Source organism: Euprymna scolopes, chromosome 8 (genome assembly GCF_053919585.1).
Source record: "Euprymna scolopes isolate OS-2025 chromosome 8, ASM5391958v1, whole genome shotgun sequence".
NCBI classification, from domain to species: domain Eukaryota; kingdom Metazoa; phylum Mollusca; class Cephalopoda; order Sepiida; family Sepiolidae; genus Euprymna; species Euprymna scolopes.
This window is the reverse complement of record NC_136489.1, coordinates 28,904,828-28,923,014: the sequence shown is the minus strand read 5'-3', so window position 1 is coordinate 28,923,014 and position 18,187 is coordinate 28,904,828. Positions and strand designations below refer to the sequence as shown.

The 18,187-nt window shown below is 35.1% G+C and overlaps 1 protein-coding gene across 5 annotated transcripts in view; it reads right to left on the bottom strand.

The window, feature by feature from the left end:
• The window catches only part of LOC145283516 (neuropeptide Y receptor type 2-like), a 1,003,835-nt gene that overhangs the window by 155,634 nt on the left and 830,014 nt on the right, over positions 1–18,187 (bottom strand). The gene's annotated exons all lie outside the window — the stretch shown is intronic.

The window sequence follows — 18,187 nt, the reverse complement described above, 5'->3', positions numbered from 1 at the left end:
ACATTTTAGTAGCGCTTAGAGCGTCTGCTTCATCATCAGTTGTATAATGTAGAGATGGTTGTAGTCTATGTACCGCATGGAAAGCGGTTGATTTCTCATCTCGGTTCTGCATTCCCGAGACAACCGTCCTGTAGACGAAAAGTCGGTGTATGGTCTATTCATATTGCCTGGTTGTTATTATGCACCTTTTTTGTCCGGCATTTCTCACCCTAAAAGTAAAACATTAATAAAAGTGAGAGATTAATTAAAACCTACGACGGAACTCGATATAAATCCAAATAAAACAAATCATTCCCATCCTATGAGGCTTACATTCACAGATATGTGCGGACTTAGAACTAACTTAGTCAATGTAGATTCATTTCTCTTGGCAAACTACTCGGATATCTTAGCGCTAAGTTAAGTTACTCTACACTGTTTCAACCGCTCTAATATCTTTAACATTTCTGGTAATCTTACACTTTACCCTAAAGACAAAGAGAGCCATGTACGGACTTTGAGTCTATAATCAAATTACCTTCTTATTTATTAGACAATCTGAAATAGAATCAGACCACCAGCCATTCATAAGTATATACTTAACCTACTACATAGCGTTCTCCTTCGACTCAGAACTGTACCCTAATAATCCATGTGGCTGACAGCATAGGTATAGCAATATCCCTAGATACTAGTTCGACGTACATGTGTTTGGTGACTTTGATATCCAGCACAATATTTGGCTTTACTCCTCTTATACCGACGCAACTGTTAGAATCAAATGAATTTTTCCCTGTGGCAGACATTCTTTCCGGGCATGTCTCTTTGATCGGGAGAATAAGCAAACTTCAATTTAAAATCTATTTCTGATTACTGTTCCTTTTTATTAAACAAATGCCCATATCTCACTCCAAATGCCAATCACATTGTGATTAATGTTGTAATCACCCGGAATTACTACTCTGTGCAGACTGAATCAACGGTTATAAAGAATCAATTAAAACGGGTGTTCTCACAGGGATATTCATTAGCAAAACGTCACTCTCTACAATGATGCATCTCTGATCGTGCAGTTGATTAAGTTAAAATGTAGCCAACCTTCCGCAGATGTATCAGACATAAGTTCAGCACTAATAGACGAGTTATTGCAGCAGCTAGAAATAATTGTAAGAAGAGAGTAGTCGAAGGGAAGAGTAGGTATTCAGTACTAGCTAGAAAACTCGTAGAAATGCGGGACTCGTGAATTCTGGAAATTCATAGAAGCGTAATTAGTAATGGCCAATCACAATTACCGAAATATTCAACAATCTGTAGATTGCTTTCACGTCAACAGAATAGTAAATTCTGCTTGCAAACAGTTTTCCTCAATCTTCACTTAAACCCAATTAATCTTCCCCTGCCAACTTACCTTTTGCAGACTGAGGTGACACTCGATGATGTGAAAATCACCGTTCCTTTGTAGCTATAAAAAAACTATACCCACATGGAACTAATGTGAGCCTAATATCGTCCTGGAAATACTATGTAAAATCTGTTCCCTGTTATTGCAAAGGTTTCAACAAACTACTTTGTTACTCCTAATTTCCTGACCGCTGGAAATGTGCTTCTATTTAATCAGTTTTCAAAATTTCTGTCGATAGAACTGACCAACTATATTATAGCCTACTTAGCCACATCCCTATTTTCGTACAAAGCATTGACCCCTTAAAAGATTGAACACCGCTTCGCCACTTTATAGATAGTAAACTTCTTTCTGACCTAGAGTATAAATTAAAGCAGACCAGTTCTAATGAAGCTCTTCTAACTCTAATATCCTGACTTATCTACCAGAAACTGACTAGGGTAAACCAGGCCTGGTCAGTAGCCCTATCTAAGTGATCTCTAAGGCATCTGACAGTTTTTGACATTATGGTCTTCTGATCCAAATTATATCGTGTGATGTTACTGAGCATTTACTAAACATAACCCATTCCTTCTTAGATAAAAAAAATAAAGTTTGTCCGTGTACATCTGATCAACATGACATAAATATATATGTGTGCCAGAGTTCAATACTCGGACTATTGTAATTGCATTTTTTCATAAATCACTTGCCCGAAAAAAAACACATCTGAGATGTGTATATTTGCTGATGACACTACGTTCTAGAATCGACTCACGGAGGAAAATAATGAATACATATCAAACGTAATCGTTAACACTCCAGAGTAATACTTCCAGTAACTAATAGAATTTAACCGTAACTATGATGGATAACGTTAAATATCTGCCAAACTTATAAGTCCCACACTTTCGATCAAATTCAAACCTCTGTTCCTTCGCCGATATGTGGTATTCCTTTGCGTATTTGACAAGTACTTTACTCATAAGTGATCGGGAGAACTCAAAGGACCTGTTGTAAATTTCCCCGACAACCAAGACAAGCAGAGAAATCTCTCCTACCAATTCACTGTAGAGATTCTTAGATACTGTAAGCCTACCAAATTGCTTCTTTCCTTGAACTGTTAGACTTTGGAACCCACTTCGAGATCCCTGTTTACCTTACTGTCGACAAAATTACAAGTAGTGTATAAACATTCAAAGAAAAACTTGGTCTACATAATAGTCCCTTGCGACTTAGTGGCACTGAGCTTTGTTTGGATGTAAAACAAAGTGAAAATTAGTAGAATATTTCGATAAACGACTGTAATAAAAATATCATATGTATCTCTAAATTAATAAAATGAATGGAATAATATACATTTTGGTATCGGTTTTTCTCATCTGTACTAATGAAGTGTAAGTACTTCATTTAGACAAAATACTTTTCTGTGTCTGATACGTTTATGCTAAAAGAGTGGGTTTGTTTTTTTAATTCATTACCAACATACAATGGCCTCTTTCATTTTATTTTCTTTTTTTTCCAGTATCGGATTAAGTAGGAATACTTGACCCCATTATAATCAGCGATAATAGACGGCATTTATAAGAACCATAGGGAGTCTACTAAATACGGTTCCCTTTCTAAGGATATGCCAGGTTCAAGCGGTTTTTATTCCCAATTAAATGTTGGGGATTCCATGAAAAAACATTTAGATGAAATAATATTATTAATATAAAATTATTAATATTAATAAATATTATCGTTTGTGCTTTTTTTCTGTGTACACCATCATTTAATATTTTGATAAAACTCCTGATTTTATTTGGTAAACTAATAGTATGAAAGTGTGTATGTTTATGCATATAAAAATTACTCAATCAAGTATTTTGTTAATTATATATTACGGCAACTGGTGTGAGTAATTATGTAATGAGACGTTGGTACACATATAGTTGCATATCTCTATACATAGACCAGTTAAAACCTATAAAGGCATGCTCCACGGTATAGAGTATAGTACAAAAATGTATACATACTTTATGGTGCGATAATATAATATAAATGTCGATTTTCTAGAATCCAAGAATTTAAACTTAGCCTCTTTTATTATTACTATGGTTTGTGAAACAAGACAAATTTGCATTTATATAAACGAACTTAAGTAGCAGGTCGCAATATTAAAATTAAACACATATTTTTTCTTGAAAACAACTTCTTTTTATCGAAATTAGATTCGCTGACATAAAGACAGAAAAACACACACACACACACATATATATATATACATATATATATATATATATATATATATATATATATATATATACATATGCCAAAAATAAGAGGTGAGGTATATACAAGCAGAGATCCGCGATGTTACCTAGGATTAAATAAATGCATCGATAGGTTTCACACTCATCTTTATTGCCATGCGAATTGGCGAAATCGGCCTCTTTCCAATGAAATACATTGATTGGCTGATCAACGTAAACGACCCAACACGGTGTACTTGGGGATGATACACATGCCTCTCCGTAGTAATTAGCGCATATTACATTGTAATCTACATTGTACTGTAGAAGACCTACTGTAAATTGTATAATATGATGTTTATTTATAATGATTTATATTGAAGTGCACAACACCAAAATCAAGTTTCATGTTTTAATTGCACTCGGAACAGAAATATTCAATTTAAACAGGATTTATTTTATATGCCTGTCCGTACTGCTTAGTACGATGATAAATGCCTGAAATAATGTTTAAACTGAAAAAAGACAAGCTATCACGATGCAATTGTGGTTTATGCAGAATCATTTTTGTAACGTGTCCCTATCATATACAAAGACCTACTGCAGTAGTTTGTTTTTATGTTGGGACTTTTAGCTTGTAGATAATAAGAATTTTCAAACGCATTTGTGATGTTAGGCAACATAAGGTGTTCTTTGCGTCGCCTGTTCCTTATAGAATAAGATTCTGTCGATTATCGACAGACAGCATTGGTAGACACATAAAATACATTCGTATTAAATTTTATAAAGTCGATTCAGCCACCCCGTACAGATACATGTCCTTATATATATATATATATATATATATATATATATATATATATATATATATATATATATATATATATATATATATATATATATATATAAGAAAAAAATAAAGGTACCGTAGAATTACAGTTAATACCCGTGTACCGACGTTGGCCGATGGAAGGATCGCCCCCAATCCGTAAAATAAAATATTAAAAAAACACACACACACAAAAAAAACAATAACCTAGATTTCATACTTTGAGCCGCTGCCCGCCTTTAAAGTATGGAACACTGACGACCGTGGCCAAAATCAATGTACAGTGGGATGAACGTACGAATTTCCTATATATTTAGATAAATATGACTAGCGAAATAGTCTAGCCAAATCACCGATAAAACTCGTTCGCGACGAAATTTTTTTATCGATTTATTTTTATATTCTCCTCCTCCTCCTTCTTCTGCTTCTAATTTGTTTAATTATTGTTATTATAATTTTTTTTTTATTCTGCACTTATATTTTTATCATTTTGATTTAAGGCACACATTTAATAGAAAATATGTATTTCCGTATACTAATTTTAGTAAGGCTAATGCTGGTTTTAACATGGAAGTTGAAATATAGAAAATTCATAAATAAATAAATAACCTCAACGTCCCCAGATCAAGCATGGCTTTCGGAATAAACAACCTTTGCCAGTTTGAAGAACCAGTGCAAAATGAATTCTTCTCAAATACGCATGGAAGCATTTTTTTTTTCATTTTAGTAAAAAAGATAATAAATATTTTTGTTCTTAATAAATTTAAACAGGGTAAAATACGAATGTATGAAAACATGACATAATTAATAGGAACGTGTGAAAGTGTTTTTTTTTTTAATATTATTTTAGTACTAGTAATGCGTTCATTTCTGGTAAATCCTGTTAAATTCTTGGTAAATGAAATAAATACAAAAAAATATGCAGCAAAAAAAGAAGTGGTGGCGGTGGTGATGATGATGATGATGATGGTGATGATGATATAAACATGAATAAATGATTGTTAGTAATTTCGAGTTTCTTATCCGGTTTTTAATTCGAGTGGGCGCGGACGATTTGTTGTAGAAGTTCATAGTCGGGGAATTCAGCTGTATATTTATATATTAAAGTCTGTATCTTTATAATAATAGTCTTTTTTTAATAAGATTTGTTCCGAAAGAAAACAGAATTTTAAGAAAAGAAATATCTTGTGGAAATGATTTAAGTAATTGTTTTCTTTTGAACATTATAATTATGAGATAATTCAAGTAATCTAGAACTAACAATAGTTATTTTTCGACCTGTATAAAAGGAGCATACCTCTGACCGAAAAAAAAACAACCCAAAGTTGTCAGACAGTGGGTTCTTTTTTGTTTAAATACATATACTTTAAATACTGATAGAAATGAAATCCCCAAATTTCTTAAACGGTAATGTCTTCATAACTTAGAATGTATTTTATATATCGAAATTGTCTCGTTATTTTCGATTTCAACGGCAAATAACACCCATATCGTAGTATTTTAAAGGATTTTATGAGAGTGTCAAGGGGAATATTACTGAAAAATCATAAATGTAAACGTAATGTGTGTAGTACGTTTTCGTTTGCCAAATGAAAAAAAAACACTTCGTGTTTTACTGTCATCATAAAGGCAAGTTAATACGAACATCGACATTGCACACGTAGTGTGTTTAATAGCAACAAATATCACTATATTTTGGTTTTCTCCCTTAAAATAAATAAATAGGCCGTAGTCCCCATCAAAGAAAATGTGTGTCAAAATGTTTTTTGCTCATTGTGCTTTAAATTAATACAGGAAATTAAGTCCGTATTTTGTTAAAACAGTAATGTCTTTATATTTCTGTAATTATTTATTTTCATAGATTTTCTTCATATATTATTATGATTAAACGTTATTTTCGAATTTAGCCTCCTCGAAAATAAAATGACAGTAGTAATCCTTAAGCATTTCGTGAAGGTTAAAAGGGCAAAGGTATTGGGATATCCCATATGTAAACTCAGTGTTTTTTCTTGTAGTTTCCAGCAAAAGAGAAACACCCCCACAGTGTGTTTATTCTGTTTCGGGGCTCACCTCGAAAAAACACGTTACAATTTCTCTAGAAAAGTTGGTAATAAATTTGCGCTCATAGCACTTTACATTAATATAGGTAGACGACCTCTCTTTCATTTGCCACTTAGTAGAAAATATTAATATTAAATAATTCTGGAAGTTTAACCGTTATTTTTATTCCCCCCCCGACAACATATAACTTTAGTAATTGTATAAGAATCTTAGAAGGGTGAAATTGCAAATGACACATGTGAACGCGGTGTGTGCAATATTTTTTTGTTTAGCAAACAAAAAATACGACCTTGTATCTAATTGCCATCGTGTGGATCGAACTGCAAGTTCTTAATATATTTGGCGGTTGTGCTGTAGAAAAAAAGTAACAATGAAGTAAGTGTTGGGGTGTGGAAAAACATTAATACAGTAATGCATCTATATATTTAAAAGCAATTTTGCACTTTCTTCATAAAAATGTGATATTTTTTTAATCCAACTCATCAACGGGAAAAGGCTTATGCCCTGTAGTGTCGCCATATTGCATTTATAGTAACCGTTCTTTTATCAAAGGAAGAATGGCAATCCGGAATGGTAGGATTTTAAGTGATCAGTAAATCAGAACGTGACGGAATGGACATTATTATTTATTAATATGTCTAAGGGAAGACTATGTCATGTATATGCACGAAACCAATTACGAGCTGTGTGATTTAGTTATTGTGGAATAAAATGGAATATGTCAACATGTAACGGTGTTAGGACTAAATAATTAGGAAAAAATAAAATTCCTTCCTCTAATGATGGTGCGATTGTGATGGTGTTGCCGGTATTAGGTAATGTAGCATTTTATTATCACGACTGAACGTGTGTGTTATGGCAGTCGAAATCTGCATTAGATACAGGCTAAAACGTTACATGTATTGAATTTTTCTGTGTGATCTGTTAAAAACTTCAGACAGTTTCATCCATAGATCAAGTTGCTGCAGTTACATTACATATATAAAAAAAGGAATACGAAATCAAGGTGGAAAGGTTCCTCATTCCGAAGGAAAGGTTAGTTTCTTCAGAGGAAAAAAATAGCAAAATGTAAGTATAAATCAGTATCTATTTTTGCCGGTAAGTTCTATTTTTCCAACCAGCAGAGGAGGAAATGCAAAGAAAAGTAAACATGCCTAGATTAAATAAAGGAAGTACTTTGCAATATTCAATATACATGAATATAAATATTCAGTGATATGCAAGTATTCTCAATAGGTGGGGCGATTAGTGAATCCGAAAAGGGTTCCGTAAAATATTCTTGGGAGTCCCTTTTACCGATATAAGAAAAGGAATGAAAGTACGAATAAAAAAAAAATCCTGCATGAAATGCCGGAGTAAAATCGAACTCAGTTGAAGTATTTTTTAATATATGATCACAGGGATAAGAATTAAAAAGTAGAGAACGAGATTTGACGTTGGACTTTATGCAAAGCAATCTTCCAAGGCGAATGTTAAAACGGAAAAAAAGCGAATGAGTGACATTTAATTGTCAAAGGAAGAGTGAGAGAATAACAATTGGGAAGGGGTGTTTTATAATAATGCTAAAAAGCATTACAGGGGCAAAGAAGGGGCGTTAGAGAAAGAAGGGAGGAAATGTAACTGAAGGGGAAGGAATATAGCCTAAGGTGAGAGCTGTCAGATTACTTGGTGAAAGAAAATGTAGTTTGAAAGAAACAGGAAAAATGGTAATAAATAAATTAATATATGTATATCTATCTATCTATCTATCTATCTATCTATCTATATATATATATATATATATATATATATATATATATATATATATATATATATACATACACAGACACATTGATAAAAATGATTTGAAAAATAATCTTGAGAAATAAGACAAATGTTAAAATTGCAAAATTAAAAGAGTGAGAAAGTAAACGTTAATAATGTAAGACATAAAAACGTGTGTGTAACTTGTTGCAGACTAAATAAAAGCGAATAAATTGAAATAAGATAAAATATCTGGTTTGGGGTGTAGAGGAAGGCCGCAAGCACATGAAAGAATTGCGAAGGGATTAAGACAAAAAAAGTGACGATATACAGTGACATATACAAATATTTTTAATTAAATATGGTTAAAGATATAAGAAATGTAAAAGGTCAGAGTTAAGTTTTAAGGTAGGGAAAAAGTCGGGAAGTAACAGAATTTATAAGAGAAAACAAGCGAAAGATTGAATAGAGTGCTAGAGGGGAAAATCGGTATAGAAGAAAACCGCCGAGAAGATCATGTATAGATGATAAGGAAAATAATATCAATGCCCTACAAGGGGTCTTTTAGGTATAAAGGCAGATTGAGATAATAAACAGCAAAGGTTGGATGCAATAGAAATATAAAAGGGAAGTGTATCTAAATGATAATTTTCTAATTCAAATGGATTAACGGATAAGTAAGCAGGAGAGGATAAACATATTTAAAGAATGATAAATAGAAAAGGGGATTTTAGGTAGAAGGAAAGTTTGACATCGTTGTTTAAAATTCGGAGTCTATTGAGCGTGGAATTTGAGCCAATGTGCGTTGAAGTGGAATTGTATGGTCACTTCTATTTAAATAAGGTTAAAGGGGGTAGCTAGAATTAGGATGATTTCGGAATGGGAAGTGATTGTAAGAGAATACGGCAGTGTATCCGGAAAAATATATGGAGTGGTTAACATAGCTATTAATGTCGTTAGCAATTAGGAGAATGATTAGTTTGGAAAAAAAAAGTTAAAAATAGGTTTTAAAGGCAGTATGGGATAATTGTTAATATTATTAAAACAAACAGGAAGAGTGTTTATTTGTAAAGCGGTCGCGGTAGAAGCATAAATAACATCTTAGTGTATACAATTATTATCTAATGGGTAGTTAAGTTTGATTTGGAATTAAAGTGAATGGCGGGTGTACAGAGATTATTACTTAATAGAGGAATCCTAATTTTTTCTCATCTGATTGCTATTATAGTTTGGGCTATATTAGGCAGGCTGGAATATCAGATATTAATTGCTTGTGATTTTATACACCCCTCATATATATATATATATATATATATATATATATATATATATATATATATATATATATATATATATATATATTTCGTTCTCGTACTCTCATATATATATATATATATACATATATATATATATATATATATATATATATATATATATATATATATATATATATATATATATATATATATATGAGAGTACGAGAACGAAAAATAGGGAATGAGAAAGAAAGAGACCGGTAGAATAAACACCTGCCAGTTTTATAAAGAACACACGTACATAGATGATTATTTATTGTCTGATTCTTTGTCAGCCGCACTTTACATCGCTAAAACCATTTCCCATTCTATTTATAATCAGACCGTCATCTGGTAGGGATTACAATATTCATATAATAATAATCTTTTTTTATCACAAATAAAAATAATGGAATGCAAATAAATATCCGAAATATAACACGAACACTCACGTTAACTTGGCCAGATTGGGCATTATTGATATATTCAAAATAACTATATGAATACAGAATTTTTACTCAGCGCATATTTTCTACTTACATTATTTAACAATATAAGATGATATGCATTCAAGTAAGTTACACTTTAGATTATACTGCACTAGTATGACGCTCTTCCTAACCAATAAGAACAATAACCTAATTAAAAACGAGGGTTAACGGAAATGCATTCCCTAAAATTAATTATTTTGTTACTGTTTATTTTTTACATGATAAAATGAGGAGCACAACTAAAGGCGAATAAAATGAAAAGAAACCGGTATTATGAACAGTTTTCAAGGCGCATTTTAAAATAGTATGACGATTCTCATTAAAAGGAAATCACATTTTGATACTAGAATTTCTATGCATTATTTTCATCAAGACGCTTTGGTACATACAAATAGTGATGTTACATTTTTTCAAAAAAATGATTACATTGTGGAAATTAGATAAACAAACTTTGTTTGGATTTATCTATGAATTTCAGAACTATAAGCCAATTGATAAGTTTAAAATTAATTATTTTGAAACTTCGCCATCTTTATTCCAGTCAAATTCACTTCTTTTACTCATTAGATTATTGTAAAATATAGTTAATACAAAATACTTTTTACACAAATAGGGAATATACAAGTACTGCCATCATAATGATTGTTTTTGTTCAATTTCTACATTCTAAACTCTTTACATCTAAACGACGTTATGCTTGGAGTAGTAGAAATTGGGCGGTTGTGGATATCTATGTAGAAACAGAAAAAAAGTCTATTTTTTATACGTGGAAGTCACCATTAACCAAGGCCCGGAGGCCACTCAGGGATAAGGGTTATTGGGTGTACAGTAATCAATGATATAGTATTGTAGTAATCATTAGTATTGGACATTTGATAGAGTGTCTTACTTAAGTGGGTGGTTTGTCAGGAATTTGTTTATGCTGGACTTGCAGACATACAGGTTGTAATCAGGTGGGAAACAGGCAAAGGGAAGACAGTTCAACAGTCGTGCACTTCTGAGAAAGAAGTTTTGCTCATGGAATCTACGTTTGGATTAAGGCACAGATAAAGAGTGGGTAAAATTATTGACAGTAGTTTCAGCAAGACAGGTGTTTCTCGTGAGAAATTGGCGAGGCTGCGAGAGATAGGAGCTCAGACGAGAACTTGCCATAGAAATAATGATAAAACAAAGACAGGGTCGCAACGTCTCTTCTGTGGGAGAGAGGTTGCAGAGAAGAGAAACGGACACCGCCCCACTAAACCGCGAAGTATATTTTGCACTCTGCCATGCATGGTTGGTTGTTTTTAGCAGCTTCAGCCCAGATGTGGCAGCAGTACTCTATCCTTAGACGTACTGGGATTTTATACAGATAGATAATTGCATCAGTAGTGAGATATCTTCTGGAGCGGTAGAAGGATCCCACCGTTTTCCCAGCGTCTTTGGCAGTAGACCTGATGTACGTGTTCCATTTCAGATGAGGAGTAAAGATAAATCCCAGAAGCTTGTCAAAATATGGAGCCTCCCCAAGACGAGAGCCATCAATTTCAATTGATGCCAGATGGGGATAAGAGCCTTGATGATTAAAAGATAGAAGCTTGGGTGTTGTTGCATTAAAAGTGGCCAGCCACCTCTTCCCCCACTGTACCACGCGCTCAAGATCAGAGGAGAGAGAATTAGAGAGAGCTTTGTCATTTACATCCTGTGATGTGTTGCAATAGATGGTCGTATCATCAGCATATATGTCAACGAATGATTTAAGTATGTGTTTTGGGAGATCATTGATTTAGATCAGGAAGAGAGTTGTGCCCACGATGTATCCCTGAGAGACTCTAGCATTACTATTGTGGACCTCTGATTTCTGCCCATAAAATATTACTCTTATGAACCTACCGGAGAGAAATGATTTAATAATTGAGAAACCATTTCCAGTAATACTGTAGCTGGAAATCTTATGAAGTAGGCCCTTATGTCATACTTTATCGAAAGCCTTTGCCCTGGAAAGAAAGCCTTTGTCAAGAGATTAACTAATCCTATGAGCTATTACCGTTAGCACATCTTCTGTAGATCTTGCAGAGCGGAAACCATATTGCATATCACTAAGAAGGTTGTTACCGTTGAGGTGGTTGAGAACTTCTTTATTTAATATGGATTCAAACAACTTACTCATGACCCACAGGAGGTTTATTGGTCTGTACTGAGAGGGGTATGACTTATCACCTTAATTCCTAAATACAGGGCATACTGATGAGGTCATCCAGGGTGTTGTAAAGCACTTCCCCTTAAGGCAACGCTTAAACAGTTTTGTAAGTATGGGGGCAAGTTCTTGTTTGAGATTTTCTAGAACTATAACTGGCATTCCGTCAGGACTAGTTGCTTTACTGGAATCAAGGTTATTGATTAACTTGTCGACCTCACGCACATATATTTATATGTTGCATAGCGTTCTGTCTGGTATAGAAGGAAATACGGGGAGTTGATTGTCTTTGTCGCATATGGTAGCATTAGCTGCAAATTTCTTGGCAAATAGTCTACCATTGTCTGATGCTGAAGAGATGACCTCAGGTACATTAATGATTGTTGGAAGAGAACGCACGCTTCTGTTCAGGCTCCTGTTTGCTATTTGCCAAAACTGGTGGGAACGAAGCCGCTGATAAATTACTTTGGATTTAACGGACGGAGCATATAGTTCTCTTGCATTTTTATTACTATTTTACAGTGGATGCTGGTGTTCCTGGAATCAGCTTTTGTCTCAGTACATCTATTACGTTGATAGCTCGTGAAAAATTTGTTTCTGTGCGCAATGGCAGCAGAACATTCTGGGGAGAACCCTGGCTGGCTGTTGGGTTTTTGTTGGATTTTTTTAGATGGTATGAATCGGTCTATGTCTACAATTAACCATTCGGTCGGGTCTGATATTTTAGACTTTTTACTTTAAACATGGAAGAGGTAGGTAATATATGAATGTACGGAAGCTACCCCAGTCAGCCATAGAGGATCTTTATACAGTAGGGTAGAGAGGTACGTCTGAAGACTTATTACATTTCATTTTTGTCTTAACTGCTACAACACAGTGGTCGGAAGATCCCAGATGAGAAAGAACAGAACATGAACATAGCTTATTGGTAGTTGGGAGAAAAAGGTCTAGAAGGCTTGCATACTGAGCGGTAGTATCGAGCACACGGGTAGGTTCATGAACAATCTGGGTGAGGTCAAAGGCAGTGGCAAAATGATGACAAAACCTCACCTCGTCATCGCTCTTATTAGAGTGGTCCAGCCATTCAACGTTATTACCATTGCAGTCATCACAGCCGAAGGATGTGCAGACAGGATGTGGTCAATTTTCTCAGATATGTTTTTAAAGATAGTAACCCCACTGCTGTGCGGGGGGGGCTATAGAGGGCTAATATAAAGGCAGTAGTGTAAGGTAGTGCAAACCTGAAGCACATATGATGTAAATTAGGGCCTCCTCTGGAGATATCCATACCACATGGAAATCCATCTTTGGCGTGAGCACATATTCCATACCCATTGCCATATCGGAGGTCAGATTTACATGTTAAGTTAGAGTATCCTTTAATTATGAATTCGTCTAGAGAAGTGGTTGGTCCTATGCCAGCTTCACTAAGAAAGAATATGTCCGGTGTTGTCTCCTGTAATTGTGTTTCAACCTCTCGAAGGTTGGAATGCACACCCCTGATGTTGGAGAAAAAGACCTGGTAGTAGGGATCTACGTTGAAGGATAGGGTTCTAGGTTTATTCGTGTTTTTTGGGGGGATATTTGTCATGTTTAGATTTTGGGATTTGTGGAGCCGGGCGATAGACTTGGTTGGAGCAGGACAGATAGGGAATGTAAGAAAGAAAAAGACAAGCAATTTGTTATGTAGCTCATGATAAGGTAAAGCCGTAACAATTACCCACTAATGTGGCATCGAGAGGTCCTACCAGATACTACTGTATGGACCATAATCCATTCACCAAATGACTATACAGCAGCCGCGGTAATTTGTAGCCACTGATAGGACAGCCTCCTTAGTGTTTACTCCAAGGTCCGGGTCCCTGACTATAAACGGGTAACGTAAGCCCAAATGAAACGTTTACCTCCAACAGCCTTACTAGTGGCATGGCCACAAGGATAGACATAGAAACAGACATTATTCGACATGCTTAATCAGTACTTTTAGAAGATGTTATAATTTTTAACACTGTACTATCAGCTCCTATTTTCTGTCAATGCATTGTTTTCTATTGAACTTGCCTATAAATTGATCACATTTTTATCATCGTGATACTAGTTTTAAGTCATAGTAAACGGGAGTATGGGGACATTTTCTGCATTATAATTACTTAGCAGTACGTCGTAATTAGTATATACACATGCAGCTATATATGCACCCCGTGCCATAATATGTAGATCGATACTTTTGTTCTGACTCCGATAGTGTTCAATGAAAATTCGTGAACTTTCGCACGTTATACGGCTACACAAACGCATACCCAGATATAAAATTTAAAGCTGGTCTGCTCAATTACGAGCAAACGGCAGCCATTTTGGTTACTTGTAGTCTTTTTTTCCAGCGTGACAACTTTATATGCAAGTGTTTTAAGTCAAGATCAGAAGTCTGAAATTATTCAAAGTCTCCGAAATAACATCTTCATTTAAGAAATTGCCAAAAAAATAAGCAGTGGTCATCGTACAATCCAAAAATATTGTACTAACACTCAACTTTGCAACGGACGTTCTGACAAAGGAAACAATCGTAAGAAATCATATCTGTCACGTCGAACAATGAGCAAGATCAAGCGGGAAGTTCGCCGTAATCCACTTGAAACTAGCAAACAAGTTTTTGAAAAAGCTGGCGTTCTTGATGTGCCAAAATCAACCCGTTGCCGTATCCTGAGAACAATTGCAAAATTTGGAAACCAAGAGGTCCGCTTTCAATTGAAGGATATCCACAAAAAAAGAGGATGAAATGGGCAAGAGATCACAGGGAGGTGAATTTTCAAACTGTTTTGTTCACCGATGACTGTTGAGCGACCCTTGATGGACCCGAAGGGTGGAGAGAAGCATCATACTATAATAGAGGTCTACGCCCCCAACGAATCAGGCGTCAACAAGGAGGTGGTGGTGTAATGTTCTGGGCTGCAATCATAGGCAATGAGCTGGTAGAACCATTCAGTCGCAAATAGAGTGAAAATTACCGCCAAACTCTAGATTAACGTTATTAAACAACCCTGTGAACCCTGACTAAAGATAAAAATTTAGCATTCCGGAAACAAATATGGAATTCATGAATGATAATGCACCGTCTTATTGTCCAAGGATAGTTACTGAATATTTGGAGAGAGTTTTTGCAAGACGGGGAAAAATCATGCTATGGCTAGCCTGTACTCCAGCTTTAATTCCCATCGAACATCTGTGGAGCATCTTGAAACAAAGGAGGAAGGCAGAAACACTCCAAAAATAACCACTGGAATTATATTCTGACTGTTGCCAAATACATTTTATCAGATGAAATCGAAGATTTACAACTTCAATGGGCCAGAGGCTTTTGGCTCTTGTCAATAAAAATGGCAATTATATAAGATATTCAGTGTATTATGAAACTATATTGAAGTTGTTTCTTCTGTATTATTGTTGTTCTAAATTTACAAATTCCAAGAATAATCAATGTTTCGAAGATCTTTTAGCACTTCCATATTTTTTCATTGGTTTACATACAAGGGTTTCACGCTGAAAAAATGCAAATAATAAAAAGGCTGGCAATAGCTTATTACTTTGCGGACAGCTTAAAATGTCAGATCTGCGCTTGTGTTAGTATTGCCAGATAACGTGCTTAATTTCACAAATTTTCTTTGAATAATATCAGAGTTAGAGCAAAAATATCGATTGCATACAATTGTGGCACGGGTTGTATATATATGTATATATATATATATATATATATGTATATATAGTTATAATATATATATGTATTATATATACATAGTTATATTATATAAATATATTATATAATTAAATTATATATGTGCACACACACATATATATATATAGTTATACTCCATATATTTATTATATATACATAGTTATATTATATATATATATATATATATATATTATGTAATTAGATTATATATAGACATATATATATTATATATGCATAGTTGTATTATATATATATATATATATATATATATATATATATATGTATATATATATGTATATACATATATACTTTTTTATTACATTTTCACCCCAAACAAGGCAAATTGCCACTTTGGTGTATGGGGCTTCTATCAAGGGCAACAACTACTGGGGTACTATGTATGGATTTTGGCAGAAAGGTGTAAGTTCACGTTACACTTGAACTTCTGCACGTCAGTAGTGTTGGGGAAGCAGGGACCTGGAATGGAATTCCAGAGTCTAGCGGTTCTGGGGAATAAATTATTGGAGTAAAAAGATCTTTTACATCTAGGGATCTCTACAGTGTGGGGGTGGGATTTAGCAGCCTGTCGGGTTTGTCGAGTGTGCACACGTCGTGGGGCACAAGTGATTGCAGTTCGTCAGAGCATTCACCACTAAAATACTTGTAGAAACGGCAGAGGGATGCAACATTTCGTTGATGGGACAGAGGCTGAAGCTTAGATGCCAGTTCAGGGCCTATCAGGTTTGCGACTCTCTTTTGAACCTTGTCAAGGAGCGAGACTCTAGTAGCAGATGCACCAGCTCAGATGTGGCAGCAATACTCCATACATGGGCGAATGGTGTCCTTATAGAGGTACAGGATACTTTCGGGTGTGAGTAGTTTTCTAGCATGGTAGAGAGAGCCCACCTTTTTTGCAGCGGCCCTGGCAATGCCTTCAATGTAATTGTTCAAACTCATGTTTCCTGTGAACGTTAAGCCAAGGAGATTGTAAAGATACACTTTCAGATAAAGAGTCGTTGGCCATTACTATGGGTGGTAGAGAGGGCTTCTTGTAATTATTGAAGGACACTAGTTTAGTATTGGCAGCATTGAACGCGACCAACCACTTTTGTCCCCATTCCACTACAGATTGGAGGTCTTTCTCTAGTGTTTCTACCATTTCTTTAGAAATGTGTTCATTCGTCTTCCTGTCGTGCCTGCCATAGAGTGTAGTGTCATCAGCATATATACCCATCTCAGAGGCAATGTTGTCGGGGAGGTCATTTATTAATATCAGGCACAATAAAGGTCCAAGGATAGAACCCTTGGGCACCCCCGCGTTTATATCATATTGTTTAGATGTACGACCGTCGAGGACAACCTGGATTTTTCTCTTATCTAAGAAGGATTTAATTATGTTAAGTATTCTACCAGTGATACCGTAGGATTTCATTTTACTGAGGAGACTCTCATGCCATACCCTGTCAAAAGCCTTAGATATATCTAAGGCTACAGCTCTGCCCTCCCCCGTTAGGATGTCTGCTGTGGAACGGGCTTGTTGTGTAAATCCATATTGTTTGTCAGTCAGTAGTTTAGCATCTGTAAGATGATGGACTAGAGCATGGTTAATTATGGTCTCAAATATTTTGGCAAAAAGTGGGAGGAGGCTAATGGGGCGATAATTTGATGGCTCTGTCCTTTCGCCAGAATTCTTGAATACTGGTACAACAGAAGCAGTTTTCCAACAGACTGGAAAGCAAGCTTCATTAAGGCATTTGTTGTAGCGTTTGGAGAGAACTGAAGCTACTTCGGCTGAGCACTTTTTAAATAGAAAAGCTGGGATAAGATCGGGTCCACATGCTTTTGAGGTATCAAGGTTTTTTTATGATAGCATGCACCTGAGCAGGGGTGGTTTTCAGATCGTCTAGTGTGGCGTTTGTCCGCATAGGAAAGTCCGGTAGGGGGTGGTTGGAAGGGTCCAGTGTGGAGTTTGAGGCAAACCGACTGGCAAGCATGTAAGCCTTGTCGGTTTCTGAGGAGACAACCTCGTGATTGTTGGTTAGTGGGGGAATTGTTGATTGTCCATTATTTATTACACTGTTGTAGATTTTCCAGAAGTCTCGAGTTCCTAGTTTTTGTGCTTCGATGCGCTTTTTAGTGATTTCCGTAAATTCTCTCTTAGCTGTCGCTATTTCTTTCTTAACGTTATTTCTAGCTTCTATATACTTCAGTATGTTTGAACTGGACTTATGTCGGTTAAACCTACGGTATGCATGCTGCTTTTGAGCA